Source organism: Peromyscus maniculatus, chromosome X, assembly GCF_049852395.1.
Source record: "Peromyscus maniculatus bairdii isolate BWxNUB_F1_BW_parent chromosome X, HU_Pman_BW_mat_3.1, whole genome shotgun sequence".
Classification (NCBI taxonomy): Eukaryota; Metazoa; Chordata; class Mammalia; order Rodentia; family Cricetidae; genus Peromyscus; species Peromyscus maniculatus.
Window position 1 is genome coordinate 94,839,046 of NC_134875.1, and position 19,758 is coordinate 94,858,803.

Sequence of the window (19,758 nt, forward strand, 5' to 3'; positions counted from 1 at the left end):
ACAATTGTGTAGCTTGATTTGCTTGGGGGCCTCTGGCAGAAGAATCAGAATCCATCCCTAGTACAAGAGGGGGCTTTTTGGAGCCCACTACCTATGATGGGACACCTCTTACAGCCTTGAGGCAAGGGGAAGGACTTGAATTTGCTTCTACTGGATGCACCTCCCCCTGGGAGGCCTTGCCTTCTTGGGGGAGTGAAGGGGGTTGATTTGGGGGAAGGCTGGGGGATCTCTGGTTGGTGTGTAAAATAAAAAAAAAATTCTTAATAAAAAATAGACATTTGTCGGGCGGTGGTGGCACACGCCTTTAGTCCCAGCACTCGGGAGGCAGAGCCAGGCAGATCTCTGTGAGTTCGAGGCCAGCCTGGGCTACCAAGTGAGTCCCAGGAAAGGCACAAAGCTACACAGAGAAACCCTGTCTCAAAAAAAAATCAAAAAAAAAAATAGACATTAATTTGTCCATAAACATTTTCTCATAAAGTTACTACTAACACAAATTCAAGAAATAATTTTGGTGTTCTACTTGTAATTGTGGCTTTGCTATTTAGATTTCATATAATATGTACAGCTAAGTTTATTTTAAGAGAAAATATTAAGGCATTTCATTTATCACAATGCAGTATTTCTTATTACCACCTAATAAATTGTCCTTTTATTTACTTAAATGAAAATATATATTTCCAAAGACTATATTAAAAATTTAATATTTAGCGATACATATTTGATATCTATTCAAAGTATAAAGAAGTAGCAATCTAAAAATATTTTCAAATTCTCAACTTGAAAGAAATAATATATCACAAGGCCTCGGTAATAGCTCAGTAATAGACTGATGCATGCAAAAGGCTGTGAAGGTACCTTATTTATTTACTGAAGTTCTGTCTGATTTGAAAAAAGAAGTCTTTGTCTATGGAGAAGTACAGCTGGAGCCTTCTTCCTAAAGTCTAAGTTTCTTTGGTGCAGGAAGGTATTCTTCAGGCTATGGAAAGAAAAAGGTAGAAACCAACCCAGTCACAAATCCTTTGACCTACATTCTTTCCTGCCTGCAAAATAGGCTAGGGCAATAATGGAATAGAACTTCTGGGAGTAACCAACCAGTGTCTGATCTGACTTAAGGCTCACCCCACAAGAAGGAACCCATACCTGACACTGCTTGGGTAACCAAGAACCAGAGACTAGACAGTCCAGAAACCTAGGGCAAAACCAAATACTACTGCTAAATAGAAAACAAATGTATCAATATAGTGACATGTAATGATATTCATATACTTAAATATTAGGGCTTTATCTAGTCACCATCAGAGAGGCTATTTCCTGAAGCAGATGGGAAATGATGCAGAGACCCATAGCTAGACATCTGGAAAAAGAGTCTAAATTGTTTGTCTCTATCAAATCTCTCCCATTAAAGCTCAGGGAATCCTGAGGAAGAGGAAGCAGAAAGAGTATAAGAACCAAAAGTGTGAACACCAAGAGAATGAAGCCCTCTGAATCAACTAACTGAGGTGCATACGAACTCACAGACTGAAGTAGCAAACACAGGGCCTACATGGGTCTGTACCAGGTCAGAGAAACAGAACAAGTCACAGCTAACCTCACCTGGCCAACTTCTCAGCTGATCCTGTTTCCTCAGACCGGAAGCTTCTGAGTCCTCATCCAAATGGATCTCAGCTGAACTGCTGCTAGAAAGCCTGAAAGCTTAACCAGCCAAATGCTTCTAGTTTCTGGTCCTCATGCCTTATATACCTTTCTGTTTTCTACCACCACTCCCTGGGATTAAAGGCTTGCTTTCTGGGATTAAAGGCATGATGAGTCACCATGCTTGGCTGTATCCTTGAACACATGGATTTCTGCCTCTGGGAGGAGAGGAGCGAGGGGAAACTGTGGCCAGGATATAAAATAAATAAATAAATAAATAAATAAATAAATAAATAAATAAATAAATAAATAAATACATTTATTAAAAAAAAGAAAATCCCAAGAATAAAAATTCCTAATGATTTTGAAAGATACAAAGAAAACATAATCTCTTTCAAATATTTAAATAAAATTTGAAACTATCAGAGTAGGATGATATAGAAAAAAGTATAAATCACAGGGAGTTCATATAAAGTAGATATAAAGGAGTCATTACTATACTTTAAGAAAACAAACATAAAAGTGTTATAAACCTGCTATATTATGCTATATAAAAATATACTAGCATGTCAGAATTTTATTTACAGAAAAAAATGAAAATAACTCTTTGGGATAACAGCTTATTAAACTCATTACTAATGAAAGATCAACTTTTAAAAGTGGAATTAAATTAATTAATTAATTTTCCCCTCAAAATTTGTTAATATTTCCTTCATTGTGTCTTTCATTTATCTCATTTTCAGTTTTCATAACACTTCTATAATTTTACTTAAGTGTTTTCTATGAAATTATCATTTACTCCAAGGGCAATTTCCAAAACAGATCATATCTCCTCCTAGATATAACTATAACTAGCCAGGCAAATGTTTGTATGAAAACATATACACTAATATATCCATTAATATGAGTGATAGATTTATATGAATTGTATTTGATATAAATTATTTACTTCTTGTTTCATCAGTAATATCATTAATGTATTATGAGCACATGTATAAGAGCTATCTGAATATTTCTATGTAAAATCTCATATTTAAAGATTAAAGATACTGATTCCATAAAAATGCTTTAAGTAAATTTTTAAATACTCTTACCCAGTTTAGGCAAAGAAATAAAATTACTGTTTATAAAAGACAAGTACAATTTAAAATGCACATTTAAATGTCTAATGCTAACATGTTTCTTTGACTAATGTGCAGAAAGACTAAAAGTTTACATCATTAATCATTTAAAATATCATTATGTATTATAACATAATATTAAACTTCTACTTAGAGTTAAATTTGTATATAGAACAGGGACTATAATCAAAGTACACCATATTGTGATCACATTTTTTGCAGAAAACAGTCTGTGAATCCTAATCACCAATTAATTACACAGTGATGCCCTGTAAATAGTGAAGACCTTATCATTGTCACATCATATACCACAAAACAAGCTGTAACACATACAACAAAATTAAGGTAATTCTTAATTTTATCCTATCAGACCACAGTGAAAAAAAAAACAGAAATCAAAAGCACAAGAACCTTCAAAAAGTACATATATGCTTGGACACTTAACACATTTTTTTTTATTTTAGTCATGTATAATTCTGGGACTACATATATTGATACAGATTTTTCCACCTTACTTTTTTCTTTTATTTTTAAGATTAAAATATAATTGTATCATTTCTCTCTTCCCTTTCCTCCCTCCAAACCTCCCATTATATTCCTCTTTACTTTTTCAAATTCATGTCCTCTTTTTCATTAACTGTTATGCATGTAATACATATAATATATTCATAATAATATATTATAGATTATATTTATATATAATACATAATATATTGTAATATTATATATCATATTATGTATAATATATGTTATATATATATTATATATATGTTTCTAAATATAACCTGTCTGGCCTGTATAATATACTTTTGAATGAACAATACAGTCATTGATAAAAATAAAAAAGGACATTTCAACATTCCTAGAAACAAACAAAAAAGATACCACAGCATACTAGTTCCTCTAAGACAAGGGAGAAGGGAAGACCTAAGATACCAATTTGTAGATATAAGTGCTCTTTTAAATAAAACATATTATCTAAATGTTTAACTAAAGGATCTAGACAACCAAGAAAATATAAAACAAGTAGACAACAAAGAATAATAAATATCAAACTAGAAACTAAAGAAAGGGAATAAAGAATGATACAAACAATCACAAAGCAGTGTTCATTCTTCAAAACCATTAACAAGATTGATACTCCACAGATTAACAAATAAGAAAGACAGAGAAGACGCATATTCATGAATTTTAAGAAGAAAAAGACTCAGATCACGATCATTAAAGGATATTAGAAAACTTACATTCCCCAAACCAAGAAAATTTAGAAAATATGCATAAATATGACCTACCTAAGCTACAGCCAAGAAATATAGATAGGTTAAAAAAAAAAAACCCTAATTGCAAGCGATGAATTTGAAACAGTAATTAAAAGTCCCCTACATAGAAAAACCCCAGGACCAGATGGATTCTCTACAGAATTCCATCAAACTATTATGGAAAACCAAATAACATTTCTCTTTATGTTTCCACACAATAGAAAGTGTAGGAATACTACTACACTCATTTTACAAAGTCACGAAAATTCTAATAAAAAAGATTAAAACACAACATTAAACAAGGAAATTATAGACAAATTTCTCTGATAAATATGGATACAAATTTGATTAACAAAATATTTTCAAAAATTAGAATAATGCAATAAAATATTATGTATCATTACCAACTGTGTTCCATTCCAGAGATAATAATTTTCCTTTAACAGAGGTAAATAAATAAAAATAATATATCATATAAGTAACCTTAAGAACAGAAATCACATTGTCATCTCAAAACATGTACAAATAGCTTTTGAGCAAGTTAAACATGCTTTCATGATACAAATGCTGCATAAGTTAGTAACATACAGGAACATACCTCAAAATAACAAAGGCTATATATGACTAATGTATAGCCAACATTATTCTAAACAGAGAAAACTAATGGCATTTCCTTTAAATTCTAGAAAAAAGAAAAGTTGCCCACCGTTCATTTTTATTCACTATAGTGCTTTTTTTAGCTAGATTAATAAGATAATACCAAGATTTAAATTATAAAGAAAATGAAAATTTCAAATTACCTATATTCACAGATGTCATAGTTCTGTACTTAACAGCTCTCACACTCTGCCAGAAAATAATTAAACTAATGATACTGTTGGTAAGTTGCAGGATAGAAACTAGGAAAATACCCCATTCAAAATAGTGTCAAAACAAAAATTACACAGAAGCAAACCTACCCAAAAGTGTATATAATAAAAATAAAAAATGTAAAACATCAAAAATTAATAAAGAAACTAGATGACAGAAGAACTTCCATCTTCCTGGATTAGCAGATGTAACATTGTGAAAAACTAGTGTAATAACAAAAACAATCCATAAATTCAATAGTAAACCCATCAAAATACTAATAACATACCTCACAGAATTAGAAAAAAAATCCAAAAATTCACAAGGAGATACAAAACACCATAAATAGACAAAATAACCAAAAGGAACACTGCTGGAGTAATAATAACAATAATAATATCTGATCTTAAATTATGCCACTGAGCTATAGTTACAAAGGCAGTATGGTACTAGTACAAAAGCAGACAAGTGAACTACCAGAACAGAATAGAGAATGCTGAAATAAACCAACACAGCTATGGCCATCTGATTTTTGACAAAGTTCTCCAAAATATACATTGAACAAAAGACTATTTAACAAGCAGTGCTAGCAAAACTGCATTTAATGATATGACTTCTAGTAGGGTGAACACGTACTTACCAGAGAAGGCTTTCCATTACAAAATCAGCAACACAAACTGGCTTTGATGAGAGAAAAAAGAAGTTGACCGCAAAGGGACACCAAGGTTGAAAGGTCATATTGGCTGGAGGTGGAAATTCTTATGAAGTACAAATAATCATTCTAGCAATGACTGAAATATGCTTTTCCAGCTGGATCAATCCTAATATCTAGACTAGTGTACTGTCCTGTGCAGAACTTTAAACTTATTAACAAGCTAGAACTCTTTAAATGCTGCATGAGATGCCTCTGTGTCATTTCTTTCATGAGTAAGGTAGTACAAAATTATCAGAAAGCAGAAAGTTTAATTTAAAATGGCTTAACTCCAGCTAATGAGAGGAGTAGAGTATAAAGATGCTTATCTTACAAAACTGATGTCATGAGTTCAATACCTGAAACAACACATAAAACTGGAAGGAGAAAATTCAACTCCTCAAACTTATCTTCCAACATCCTCAGGCAAGCCATGGCACACATCACATGCATTAATAATAATAATAATAATAATAATAATAATAATAATAAATATAGTGAAATAAAAATGAAAAGTTTTAATTTTTTAACATCAAGACTTAGTTAACTGAAGCTGAGAAAAAGCAGTGCAAAGTAAAGTTTTTCCATAAAAATGTTTGTAAATAGATCTTTTAGCCACAATGTTATGTTGAACAAAAAGCAACTAAGAAATATAGAGAAATGCAATTAACACCTGTTTGAAGTTACCTCAAAACAAAGGAGGCTTCCACTAGAGATAGGATTTCTCAGAGAGGAGACATCTTCATGATAAAGAACCAAATTTGAAGCTCCTTTCTGACATTTAATATCTCACATTAAAGGTGAAGGTTGAGAGCCCATTAACCAAGTTTCCAGCAGCTACACTGCAAATCAGATCTGTGGAATCACCATAGAAAAAAATTGTAAGGCACTCCCAGGTTTCAGTGAACACACAAGAGGCTACCTTAGTTAATAAGAATGAGGAAAAGAACACTTGTCCACAAATATGATACCCAACTTCAAAAGAAGTCAGTCCCTGAGTATGATGAGATGAACAATTCACTTCAACTCTTCATTTAACCATATTTATGAACTAAAAAAAAATTCACCAAGGAGATAGGGGTGAAAAAAGTTCAGAGATTCTCTCTATAAGACTGTATACACCAATCATGAACATCAATGGAAAATTATCACAAAGAAAACATGAAAGGAAGGGGCAATTTAGCTTCAGATCATCCATCTAACTTTTCATTTCATTTACTGAGGTTAACTGTGACTAAATTGCACATATCTGAAATTCCACTGCACATCTATTGAGGCAAAACATGAAGATAGAATCTAATGGGGATATGAGAAAGGAAAGATGCTCCTCACTCAAGAAGTCTAGTTGAAACATTTTGCCAACAGAAAAACAGATCAATTAAGAAATGCTGTAGGTCTCTCTCCCTTAGCAGCAACAAAACTGCAGGTTATAGAAATGTGTCTTACCAGAAATGATTATAAATATTAGTTTAAGATGAGTTACACTTTTTATGCTGTGGGATATTTGTTTAATAATGCAAGGATGTGTCCTATTCTTTTTTATGTTTGTTTGTTTGTTTGTTTTTTCGAGACAGGGTTTCCCTGTGTAGCTTTGCGCCTTTCCTGGAGCTCACTTGGTAGCCCAGGCTGGCCTCGAACTCACAGAGATCCGCCTGGCTCTGCCTCCCGAGTGCTGGGATTAAAGGCGTGCGCCACCACGCCCGGCCAATGTCCTATTCTTTTATGTTGCATTTTTTAACTCTGTAAAGCTGTGTTACTATGCCTGTCTAAAACATCTGATTTGTCGAATAAAGAGCTGAATGGCTAATAGCCAAGCAGGAGAGAGAAATAGGTGGGGCTACCAAGCAGAGAGAATAAATAGGAGGAGAAAAAAGAGGAGTGAATAAAGGAGAAGATGAGGAAGACACCAAGGTCAGCCACCCAGCAACACAGCCAGCAATGGAGTAAGAAGCAAAGAAAGACATATAGAATAGAGAAAGGTAAAAGCCAGAGACAGAAGGTAGACGGGATAATTTAAGTTAAGAAAAGCTGGCTAGAAACAAGCCAAACTAAGGCCAGACATTCATAAGTAAGAATAAGTCTCTATTTATTTGGGAGCTGGGTGGCAGACCCCCACAGATCAAAGAGTAAAAAAATGAACTACAGTGACTTACAGAGAAAAGAAATGTCTCAACATCTTTTACAAAACTAATGACTTCAGGTTCAACATTAGCATATGGAAATTCTATCCAAAGTATCTCCAGCATAAATATGCATTTTCACTTACCAAAGAGAAAACACAAAGAAGTTTCTTTTTTTTTAGCATCAGTGTTTTAAAACATAATCTGATTGTCACACAAACAGCTATTGCTAAGACAAATAAATGTGAAACTCTCTTGAGGATACCATACCTACATTTCGAATGTCTTACTATCTTTAACTCCCTTTTAGAAATTAATATTCACATACTGTTGTAGCCCGGCAGGACTGCATAAGAGGTTGATTGGACCACAGGCCTGAGGACCAGCTGTTTGTAAGGGTCTACATTTGACTGCAACTAGCAAGGGGGAGGTCTTTTGCTACACCCCTTGACATTGTTATAAATAGACATTTGGAATAAAGTTCTGGGCTGGTGCATAAGGATCCAGGCCCACTCGAGGCTATCCTGTGTTTTCTCTCTGTTTCTCTCCCCTCTTTATTTCTAAATAATCTTATATCCCTCATTCCTCAGGTAATTATTCACCTGGGGTAAATAAATGTGGGGGCTGGTCTGCCACAACACTCCAGGTAATTATTCACCTGGGGTAAATAAATGTGGGGGCTGGTCTGCCACAACACTCCAGGTCTTATTTTTTCCTTGAGCACCTGTCCTCCTAACAGTCATGCTTACCTAAGCATATATCAAAATATCTTTAATAAAATACCCAATTTTACTGGATAATATTAGATATCCTTTTGATTCTCAGCATTGAAGTTAAAACTGCTAATTTGAGCTGTGGTTAAGGCAATAAATAATGTGGAGAACTTCTCAGGCTATTGAAGGTGCTGAATAAATGTCTCCTCATCCGGAACAATGTGAGCAGGGCTACAATTTAATGTGTTCACCATAACAAAGTGCAAGGAGAGACTTGGAACAAAGGAGACTTCCATAAACTGATAATGTAGCAAATGAACTAAGCAGGGCTCACACGGGCTCACAGTGACTGCAGTGGCAAACAAGAGGCCTGCATGGGTCTGCACCAGGTCCTATGTGTATATGTTATAGCCATTATCTTGGTGTTTTGTGGGACTCTGGATACTGGGAGTCTGGGTATCTCTGACTCTTCAGTGTGCTCTTGAGATTCTTTTCCTCCTACTGGGTTGCCTTGTCCAGCTGTCATATAATGTCTTTCACCTTGTCTTATTGTATCTTGGTTTGTCCAGTCTGGCTTTCCTCTCTTGGAGACCTGCTCTTTTCTGAAGAGAAAACCAAAAGGTATTATGATACAAAGAACTACAAAGCTGAAAAGTCTTCTAAGAAATTTAAAAACAAAACAAAACAGGGGACATAGTCGAAGACACAAAAAAGGGAGATATTTTGATCTATAATCCCTACAGGTAAACAAATAATATACACATTGGAATGCTTAATCAAAGTATATGTTAGTCTTTGAATAAAGGCTGATGAACCTCAATTTCTTTGTGGAAAATAAACATTGGGATTTTAAAATTTCCAGTTTATAAGGCATTCTAGAATGAAAAATATTTTAGTTTTGAGGAAACAGAACATGCACTGAAAATTCAGATATGTTAGATATTTTGAAATTTGGAACTTAGGAATTTGAAATAAGTGGGTACTCATGGAAAAAGTGAGTATCATGTTAGAAGAAGGTAAAACAAGCAGACATATGGGAGCCCTATGAAACAATGCAAAGGAAATTAAACATCATTTCAGTCAGCTCTGTATTTAGCAATTATAAAGAAAAATGACACATATAATAATTTTATACATTGTTAAACGTTGATAAACACCAAGGATATCTGAAAAAATAAAAATTGGTATAATCAAAGTCATCTATTTAAGAAAAATCTCCACTCCATTTAATAGAATACATTCTTCTTGCATAGGAAAATTTGTGCTAATAAATAGATTATTATTCAAGATTTAAAGGATGTCTAAGATAAACAATACTAAAATAATGTTGTAAACAGGAAACCTCAATTGACTTGAATCACAATAAAAATTTTATATTTTAAATATTTTTAACAAATTCTGTTTGAATTTATATATTTTCCACATTATCAAAAAGACATAACTTCACATTTTATAAATTCTTCCAGTAAAACAAACAAACAAAATCACAGTAAAATGGCTGCCCCAATTTTTTCTACAATTATAAGGGCACCATAAGAAAATTAATTCTAATATGTGTAGCCACCAAGGGACTATACATCCTACTTAACTAAATAACAACAGAAAACAAACCTCACATATTTAGATTTGACTATTTTAATCCAATGAAACTTCAACCAGATAAACTTATGAATGAACTGAACAAAAATCAAACATATAATTTTACAAACAAATGAAACCAACTTTAAAAATCATAAAAAAGAATTAAGCAACAGATGGGAACAGATGTAGAGACCCACAGCCAAACCCTACTCAGGGTTATAGGAATCCTGTAGAAACGGAAAAGAATGATTGTAGGAGCCAACTCTATTGATTGGAGGGGTCAAGGAAACTATGAGAACATGGCCCACAGAATCAAATAAGCAGAGCTCACATGGCCTCACAGAGAATGAAGCAACAATCATGGACCCTACATGGGACTGAGCTAGGTCCTCTGCATATATGTTATGGTTGTGTATCTTGGTGTTCTCTTGGGACTCCTATTAGTGGGTGTGGTGGGTGTCTCTGACTTTTTGCCTGAGCTTGGGATCCTTTTCCTCCTCCTACTGGGTTGCATCCTCCAGCTGTGATATGAAGGCTTATGCCTTGTCTTATTGTAACTTGATATGCCATGTTAGGTTGATATCCCTGGGAGGCCTTTATTTCTTTTCAACAGAAATGAAGGAAAAGTGGATCTAGGGGAGAGAGGAAGTTGAGGGAGGGATGGGGAGGAGTGGAACGAGAGGAAACTGTGGGTGTGATGTAATGTATGAGAGAAGAACAAAAAAGAGAACAAAAATCAAAAACAAAAGAATCATACCATCATCACAGTAGAAAGAGAAAAACCATATGACAAAATGCACTAAGAATCTATAACAAATGGTGTAGTGAAATATTAAAAACCTTACTCTTGAAATCATAAAAATAGTAAGAATGGCTATTATAATTATTTCAATTCAAAACATAAGGCAAGTCCTTGCAAGTAATATAAAGGCAGAAAAAATGAGGCTATTTTATTCAGAATTGAAATGACAGTGTTCCAGGCCATTACAAAGTTTTCTATAGGCAACATATTATAATTATAAGTGAAATTAACAAGACAACTAACTGCTGTGGGTCAAATTTTAATATATTTTTGAGACTAGTCATTATCACTAAGTGCTTTATACATACGGGAAATGGCACTAATTTTCTACAAAGTCATTCTTTAAAGGGTTTTCTCTAGACATTGCTGTTTATAAAATTAAAGAGATACTATGATTGCTTAATTTTGACATTATTGTACCATTGTAACAAAGGCCCATGGACATGTGATAAAATTCATAATACATTTAAAACTTAATCCTAGTGCAATAAATAAAAAATCATACACAGTAATACTTGCATTTATAAAAATAGCTGCTTAGATAATCTTAATGTCAGACTAGAGAAACTTACAGATGTTTTACTCATAAATAATATTAATTAAATTTATATTATTTTTATATTAATGTGTGATTTCCTCTTTACAAATTTATTATATACTTTTGTATTTTCTAACTTTTACCTTTCTAAAATTTTAAACATAAATTAGTACCAGCCATGAACTAACCTTATAAAAGGCAAAAATAACTTCTTTCCAAATCTTATTAGTGAGGCTGGAGAGATGGCTTAGAGGTTAAGGCATTTGCTGTTCTTGTAAAGACATGAACTCAGCTCTCCAACACCCAAATGATGACTCACACACAACCCTCTGTAATTCCAGTTCCAAGGTATCTGGCCAAGTCTTTTAGCTTTCCAGAGACCAAGCATGCATTTTTTTTCCTTTATTTTATTTTATTTTTTTTTCCATCACAGGCAATTTATTTTGTTCTATTCATTCACAGTTAATACAGAAAATTTTTGGAAACATTTCCATATAATGTTTGACACAGAAATCATCAAATAGAAGTATACAATGTTGACAGGAGGCAGTACATTTATAATTTATAACCCCAAATTATTTATAAATTAGAAATGGAAAGATCTACAAATGAAATTATGAAGGTTCACCAAAGTCATTTAATCTGTCAGTTTCTCATTCATTTTTATGTCTTAATAATATTCTATTGTATGAATAAGCCACATTTTATTTCTCTCCAGTATTTGATAGCTATTTGAGTTGTTTTAATTTTTTTACTATTAGCAACACACTGCTGTAAACCTTCATGTACATGTTTCATAGGTGCACATTTTCAGTAGTTTGAGGATATATTCCTAAGGGTAGAATTGTTGAGTAACAGAGTAACAATGTTTTGCATAACCTTTACACCAAACCATCCTGATGAAAAAAATGTTTTGAATGAGAACAGGGAGACATTAACCATACCATTTGAAGGTTCCATAAACCCCAGGAAGCAGGAATTTCAGGACTGGACCTCATCTACATAGTTTGAATATTCAAATTGGCAATTCCTTTTCTGCTATGGTTTTACTGATTGAAAAATGCTGACCAAGACTTCACAGTGCTAGACAGAAAGCTTTGTCTAAGACTGACCAAATATTTTAACACTCTCATCACTGTTGTGGAAACAAATTAAGTTCAGTGTCAACAGAAAAGAGGAACTGAAAATCAATCCAGGTCATGTCATGGTATTCCCAATCACTATGTCCTCAGTGCTGATATGACAGAAAAATCTACACAAGTGGAAAAAAAATGCAGCTTCAGAAGGTATAACTCACTGATTTGATACATAAACTATACAGTCTTCTTTTTTGTTGTTTTTGTTTTTTTTTCCATTTCTTTTTTTTTTTTTTTTTTTTCGAGACAGGGTTTCTCTGTGTAGCTTTGCGCCTTTCCTGGAACTCACTTGGTAGCCCAGGCTGGCCTCGAACTCACAGAGATGCGCCTGGCTCTGCCTCCCGAGTGCTGGGATTAAAGGCGTGCGCCACCACCGCCCGGCTCCATTTTTCTTTATTAAGAAATTTTCTACTCACTCTATATACCACCCACAGACGCCACCTCCTCCCTCCTCCCACCCCCAGCCCTCCCTCCCAAGCCACCCCACATCCCCACATCCCCCAAATCAAGGTCTCCCATGGGGAGTCAGCAGAGCCCAGCACACTGAGCCTAGACAGGTCCAAGCCCCTCCTCACTGCACCAAGGCTGTGCAAGGCATCACACCACAGGCACTGAACTCCCAAAAGCCTGCCCGTGCACCAGGGACAGATTCTGATCCCAGTTTGGGTGCTCCCCAAACAGTTTGAGCAAAACATCCATCTTCCATATCCAGAGGGCCTAGTCCAGTCCCATGGGGGCTCCACAGCCAATAGCCTACAGTTCATAGGCTTCCACTAGTGTGGCCGGTCATCTTTGCCATGTCTTCTTCGACGTCCCCCACCTGCAGAATTCCTCCTCTCTCTCATTGATTGGATTCCCAGAGCTCAGAGTTAAATCAGGAACAGATAAACTATTTAAATAGACCAATAACCCCTAAGGAAATAGAAATGGTCATTAAAAGTCTCCCAACCAAAAAAAGCCCAGGACCAGATGGTTTCAGCAGTCTTCTTACAAAGCAAGTAAGACAAAGCTTTTGAGATGAAAATAAAGTCACACAGAGTTTCTAATTATCTGCAAACATTCAATTCTGGAAATCAAGAACACTCTAAAATGACATAAAATACAAAGTATTATATTGGAAGTGTAGCTTCAGAATTATGATACATTTTCCCATTTACTGTGGGGGGAAGGGCAGTAAACCCACAATAAGGTTATGCCCAAGGAATTTAAATTGTCAAGGAAAAACAAATATATACAGGATAAAAGCCTACAATGGAAAGAATTAAGCACATGTAATTGAGATTCAAACATGAAAATTGGAAAAAGAATTTCGAAAAAAAAAAACGACAAACCTATGTAGATGTAACCAACCGTCTTATTAAATAAGAAAGACAGAAACAATGTAAAAGAGAAAGCCGAGAAGTCAGAGCTCAGAGCTAAAATCTCACCCTTCCTCCTGCTGTCCCAGCTTCGCGAAAAGAGACCTACCTCCTGTCGGTTCGTTTTTTTAAAGTATGTTGTTCTGCCTTCTCATTGGTTGTAAACCCAAACACATGACTGCCTCGTCACTGTCTGAATGTACAGCCCCCTAGGTCTTAAAGGCATATGTCTCCAATGCTGACTATATCCCTGAACACACAGAGATCTTATGGGATTAAAGGCGTGTGCCACCACCGCCCGGCTCTTGCTATGGCTCTAATAGCTCTGACTCCCAGACAACTTTATTTATTAACATACAATCAAAATAATAATTCAGTACAATTAGATTATCACCACATTTCCCCTTTTCTATTTTAATAAAAAGAAAAAGAAAGCAAAAGGTTATAACTAACAAAAGAAAAACTATATACAAAAGTACAATAACTATATACCATATATATAAGTAATAAATACCTAAACAGGTATTTGACAAATCAGAGAAAATAATTCCATTATCTATCCTATTTTGGTAATTCCAAGATGTATCTAATGTACTTTCTATCCTAATTAATGTTCAACTATAACTAACTAATCTTCAACCATAACTAACTAATCTTCAACTCCCTCAGAGACCCAAGAAGGGAATAATATTAGCTAACAAAAATAAAAACAGGAAGTGCATGCAAGCAACTTCCAAAAAATTTTGTGAGTTGACAGAAACAGCCAGCTGCCTGGGCAGTCACCTGAGGTTTCTCCGCAGTGTTGGGGCATCATCTTCAGCCTATAGGCTTAGTGTATCTGACAGACTCATTTGTGAAGTAGGATGTACACAAGGTCAACAGTTCAACCTCACATTGGGTGAGAGCAGTCCACGTACCAGAAACACCTGAATTCCACTAGTGTCCTGTCATGATTCAGGATTTTAAATTCTGGAAATTGTTGACAGTTTTTTAATTCAGCTGTCCATTCTTCTTGGCTGTGTATATATGGCTTCATCTCAGCATCCCCTTCTTCTCCACATCCCTCTATTAAATGCCAGTCTACTTTTGAGAGGCATGAGCTTTCAGCTGCTGTTCCATTGTACAACAGAATCCATCGGCCCTCTGCCTGTTAAGCTGCCTTCGAAGAAAAGGGCACCGTACCTTTTCCGGATGCGAAGGCCACTTCAGGGATGGGGCCATATTGTCCTGGCCTCAGAAGATGCCTTTTGATAAAGCCATAACCACACTTGTTTTGGCAAGAATCAGTAGTCCCTTGTTTCGTGATCTGTCTGTCCATTTTGTCCTGTTGATTCGAGGATACTTTGTTGTCCAGTGGCTAACTTTTGCCAGAATGAAAGTTGACTCCATATGCAGTTTCTTCAATGCCCATATTTTCTCTAAAGTAGATTGGTACTGCCAGGAGCCGACATGTCTCAAAAAAGAAAAATTTTCTAAGTTATTAAAACATTTTAAATGCCATATTCTGTAGATCTCTGAAGGGTTTGAAGATGACCTGTCTAAAACATCTCTGCTCAATTTTTAAAACATATCTAATATGACTACAAGTTCTATGATAATGTCTAACTACTAGCTTTCATTTCTTTATATCCTAATAGTTGATAATAATAACATTCAAGGATCAGAAATTTGCATTACATTGTTAAATGGATGGAATAAATACAATTAGAAATATACATATAGCATTTTCTAACAATATCAGTTTCAAATTTGTGTACAATATAAAACAATTCAATCCAATGTAAAGTATTTAAAACTAGTAATTGTCTTTTTCTTTTCTTTCTTTCTCTTTTTTTTTTTTTAAACAAGAACTTTAAATCTAATCTCCTTTGCTTAGCCTTTTTCCTAACCCTTGACAATAACTTGTAACCAACCCCCCTAAACACTGAAAATTATCCCAGACCCAAAACCCATTAAAAAGACCAAAAAACCACCCGCCCCACACCACCTCTTTGGGAATGTGGGCGTCGTATTCTTAAAATTGCTTCCTGCTGGGTATGGGCGAAGTTTTCTTTATCCTGAAAGAAAAATTTTAGGTTAATTGTCAAATTCTAGGAGAGGTAACTATATCCTTCATTATCCAGTCTGTGTATAATGCCAAAGTTGAGGGTTTATCTCAAGTCCTTATTCAAGTAGTCTTTGAGACTGGATCATCTCAGCTAGTCATCTCAAATTTGCTCTGAGCACCTTGTAGTTCAAAGCTGATCTGTGGATGATGTTTGTCAGCTTAATGATATTATTATTGTCCACGTGGAATTGTTGTTGTTGTGGGGCCCCATCTTCTTTCTGGAGACTTCAGTTGATGTTAGGCCTGGCCGTGATTTCCTGCAGAAAACTGATAAGAGACTCGAACACAAAAACATATATATGCAGCTAGCCTTTTTTCTAGAATTAGTTAGTACTCTATGTGACCATTCATATCTTAATAAAGTTTAAAATGTATATATATATATTAATCTTGTAAATTTTGATATAAAATTTATACTTTGAGAAAAGTTTAAAGAATCAGAATAGAATCAAAGAGTTGAGATTAGTAATAGAATAGTCCCTTAATTAATTTTACTTTTGTCCTGTACCATAGCAGAAGATGGCTCTTATTCTGGCATGATACAGGGAGTTTGCATTTTCCTTTTAACAACATGCTTGATTTTAAAGAAGGAGAGAACCATTCTCCAACTCCAAAGTCAGCTTTAAATTTTAATTGAACTGGGACTGTTAGAAGACGAATAGTGTTAAATCTTTAGAGAAAAGCAGAAACAAACATTTAGGAAGACATAAAATTTTTTTAGATAATATATACCCATACACCGTTTCACTCTGTTTCTTGGGATAGATGATTTGTCCCTTTTCTTCAGTTGTCTCATTTGTCCAGTGTTCTTCAGATTCCTTAACCTTCATTCTCCTAAAAGACAAAAACAAAAACCTTTCCCCAAGACTAATTTTGGGGATGTTTCCTTTTGACAAGTTATTATCTGATTAAATGAAAAGGCATGTGTTATTGATACAAGTTAGTTTAAATTGGATGTTCATGCTGGTTGATGAACTATCACCTCCTCTAATTAAGAGGTATCTCTTGTTCAAATCGAACCTTTATCAATTTTGATGGTACCCACAGCTTATCTTCTCCTGTAGAAACAAAAGCAAAACCACGTCCCCAATGTAATACATACCCTGGTTTCCATTCTGAGGTCAGCACATCCTTAAAGTATATAGGCTGATTTAATTCTGTAGTTTTTTCTATTATCCAATGTCTCTCTGCAGCTGTTGTTCCTTTCTCATTGGCATTCAGAAAATTCAAAGTTAGAAGAGCATTATGCAGTCTATTTCTGGGGGTTTTTGTTACCCATTTCTGTTTATTTAGCATATCCTTTAGAGTTCTGTTTGATCTTTCTATAACTGCTTGACCTGTAGGATTATGTGGTATGCCTGTAATATGCTTTATATTGTAATAAGCAAAAAACTGTTTCATTTTAACAGAGACATATGATGGAGCATTGTCAGTTTTGATTTGTGCAGGTATACCCATGATGGCCATAACTTCTAGCAAATGAGTGATTACAGAATCAGCTTTTTCAGAACTCAAAGCAGTTGCCCATTGAAATCCTGAATAAGTATCGATAGTGTGGTGTACATATTTCAATTTTCCAAATTCTGCAAAGTGAAACACGTCCATCTGCCAGATTTCATTTCTCTGAGTACCCTTTGGGTTACATCCTGCTGGTAATGGCGTCTGATTGTAGAAGGAACAAGTAGGACATTTCTTTACTATTTCTTTGGCTTGTTGCCAGGTTATGGAAAAATCCTTTTTTAAACCTTTACTATTAACGTGATGTTTTTTATGAAATTCTGAGGCCTCCAGCACATTTCCTATCAATAATTTATCAATCTCTTCATTGCCTTGTGCTAGAGGGCCTGGCAGACCAGTATGGGATCGAATGTGAGTTATATATAAAGGATGATTCCTTTTCCTGATTGTATCTTGTAATTGAATAAATAGTGAAGTTAATTCTGAAGCATCAGGGATAAATTCTGCAGTCTCAATATGTAACACCACTCTTTCAGCATACTGAGAGTCAGTTACTATGTTGAGAGGTTCTGAAAAATCCATTAATACCAACAGAATAGCATACAATTCTGATTTTTGCACTGAATTATACGGACTTTGAACCACTTTACTTAAATTTTCTGATTTGTAACCTGCCTTTCCTTCTTTGTTGGCATCTGTATAAAATGTACGAACTCCAGATATGGGTTTTTGCCGTACAATTCGAGGCAAGATCCATTCAGCTCTCTTTATAAGATCAATTCTATTGCTTTTGGGATATTTGCTGTTAATTTCTCCCAAAAAATTACTGCAAGCTCTTTGCCAAGGTTCACTTTCTGTCCATAATTTTTCAATGTCCTCCTTAGTTAATGGTACGACAATTTCTGCTGGGTCTATGCCTGCTAATTGACGAAGTCTCAATTTTCCTTTGTAAATCAAGTCAGAGATTTTTTCCACATAAGTTTTTAATTTTTTATTTGGTTTATTTGGTAAAAATATCCATTCCAATATAATATCTTCCCTCTGCATTAATATTCCAGTAGGAGAACGCCTAGAAGGTAAGATAACCAAAATGCAATCCAGCTTTGGATCAATACGATTCACGTGTCCTTCATGCACTTTCTTTTCTACCAAGGCTAATTCTTTCTCAGCTTCAGGTGATAATTCTCTTGGACTATTTAAGTCCTTGTCACCTTCTAAGGTTTTGAACAAATTAGTCAGTTCATCATTTTTTACCCCAACAATAGTTCGTAGATGAGAAATATCTCCAAATAATCTTTGAAAGTCATTAAGAGTCTGTAGTCTATCTCTCCGAATTTGCACCTTTTGGGGTCTAATTTTTTGTAGCTCTATTTTGTATCCTAAATAATTAATAGAATCTCCTCTTTGTATCTTTTCAGGAGCAATTTGTAATCCCCAGCGAGGCAAAATTTTCTTTACTTCTTCAAACATTATTTCTAAAGTATCTGCATTTGAGTCAGCTAGTAAAATATCGTCCATATAATGATAAATTATAGATTTAGGAAATTTTTTACGTATCACTTCCAATGGCTGTTGTACAAAATATTGGCACAGAGTTGGGCTATTCAACATTCCCTGTGGGAGGACCCTCCATTGAAATCTTTTAACCGGTTGAGAATTATTATAAGTAGGCACTGTAAAAGCAAATCTTTCTCTGTCTTTTTCTTGTAAGGGTATTGAAAAGAAACAGTCTTTTAAATCAATAACTATGAGAGGCCATCCTTTTGGTAACAGAGTAGGCAAAGGCATCCCAGATTGTAGAGAACCCATTGGCTGAATTACTTTGTTAATTGCCCTAAGGTCTGTTACCATTCTCCATTTACCAGATTTCTTTTTAATAACAAATACAGGAGAATTCCAAGGGCTGGTTGATTCTTCAATATGCTGAGCATTTAACTGTTCTTCTACCAGCTCTTCTAAAGCCTGGAGTTTCTCTGTTGTTAAAGGCCATTGCTGGACCCATACAGGCTTGTCTGTTAACCATTTTAAAGGTAGAGCTGTTGGTGTCTTTGGAAGATCATCAGTTATTGTGCCCTGTTCTTGTATAATATGGATGGCTGGTGACCACTCATTAGAACAATATCTTCTAATATTTCTCTCAGTAACATGTGCTAGTTTATGATTTGTTTCTGAGATTGGAGGGATGTTAATCTGAGTATTCCATTGTTGCAACAAGTCTCGACCCCACAGGTTCATAGTTATGTTAGCCACATATGGTTTTAATTTTCCTCTCTGTCCTTCTGGACCTATACATTCGAGCCATCTTGCACTCTGTTTCACCTGAGATAATGTCCCAATTCCTAACAGTTGAACGTTTACCTCCTGAAGAGGCCAAGTTGGATGCCAAAATTCTG

The 19,758-nt window shown here is 34.8% G+C and overlaps 1 long non-coding RNA gene across 1 annotated transcript in view; it reads right to left on the reverse strand.

The window, feature by feature from the left end:
- Window positions 1–425: 425 nt before the first annotated feature.
- LOC143270670 (uncharacterized) overlaps window positions 426–19,758 on the reverse strand; it is a 37,603-nt gene continuing 18,270 nt past the window's right edge. Inside the window, exon 3 of the long non-coding RNA XR_013047914.1 lies at window positions 426–976. This is a non-coding gene — a long non-coding RNA (uncharacterized LOC143270670). The remainder of the gene's footprint in view (window positions 977–19,758) is intronic.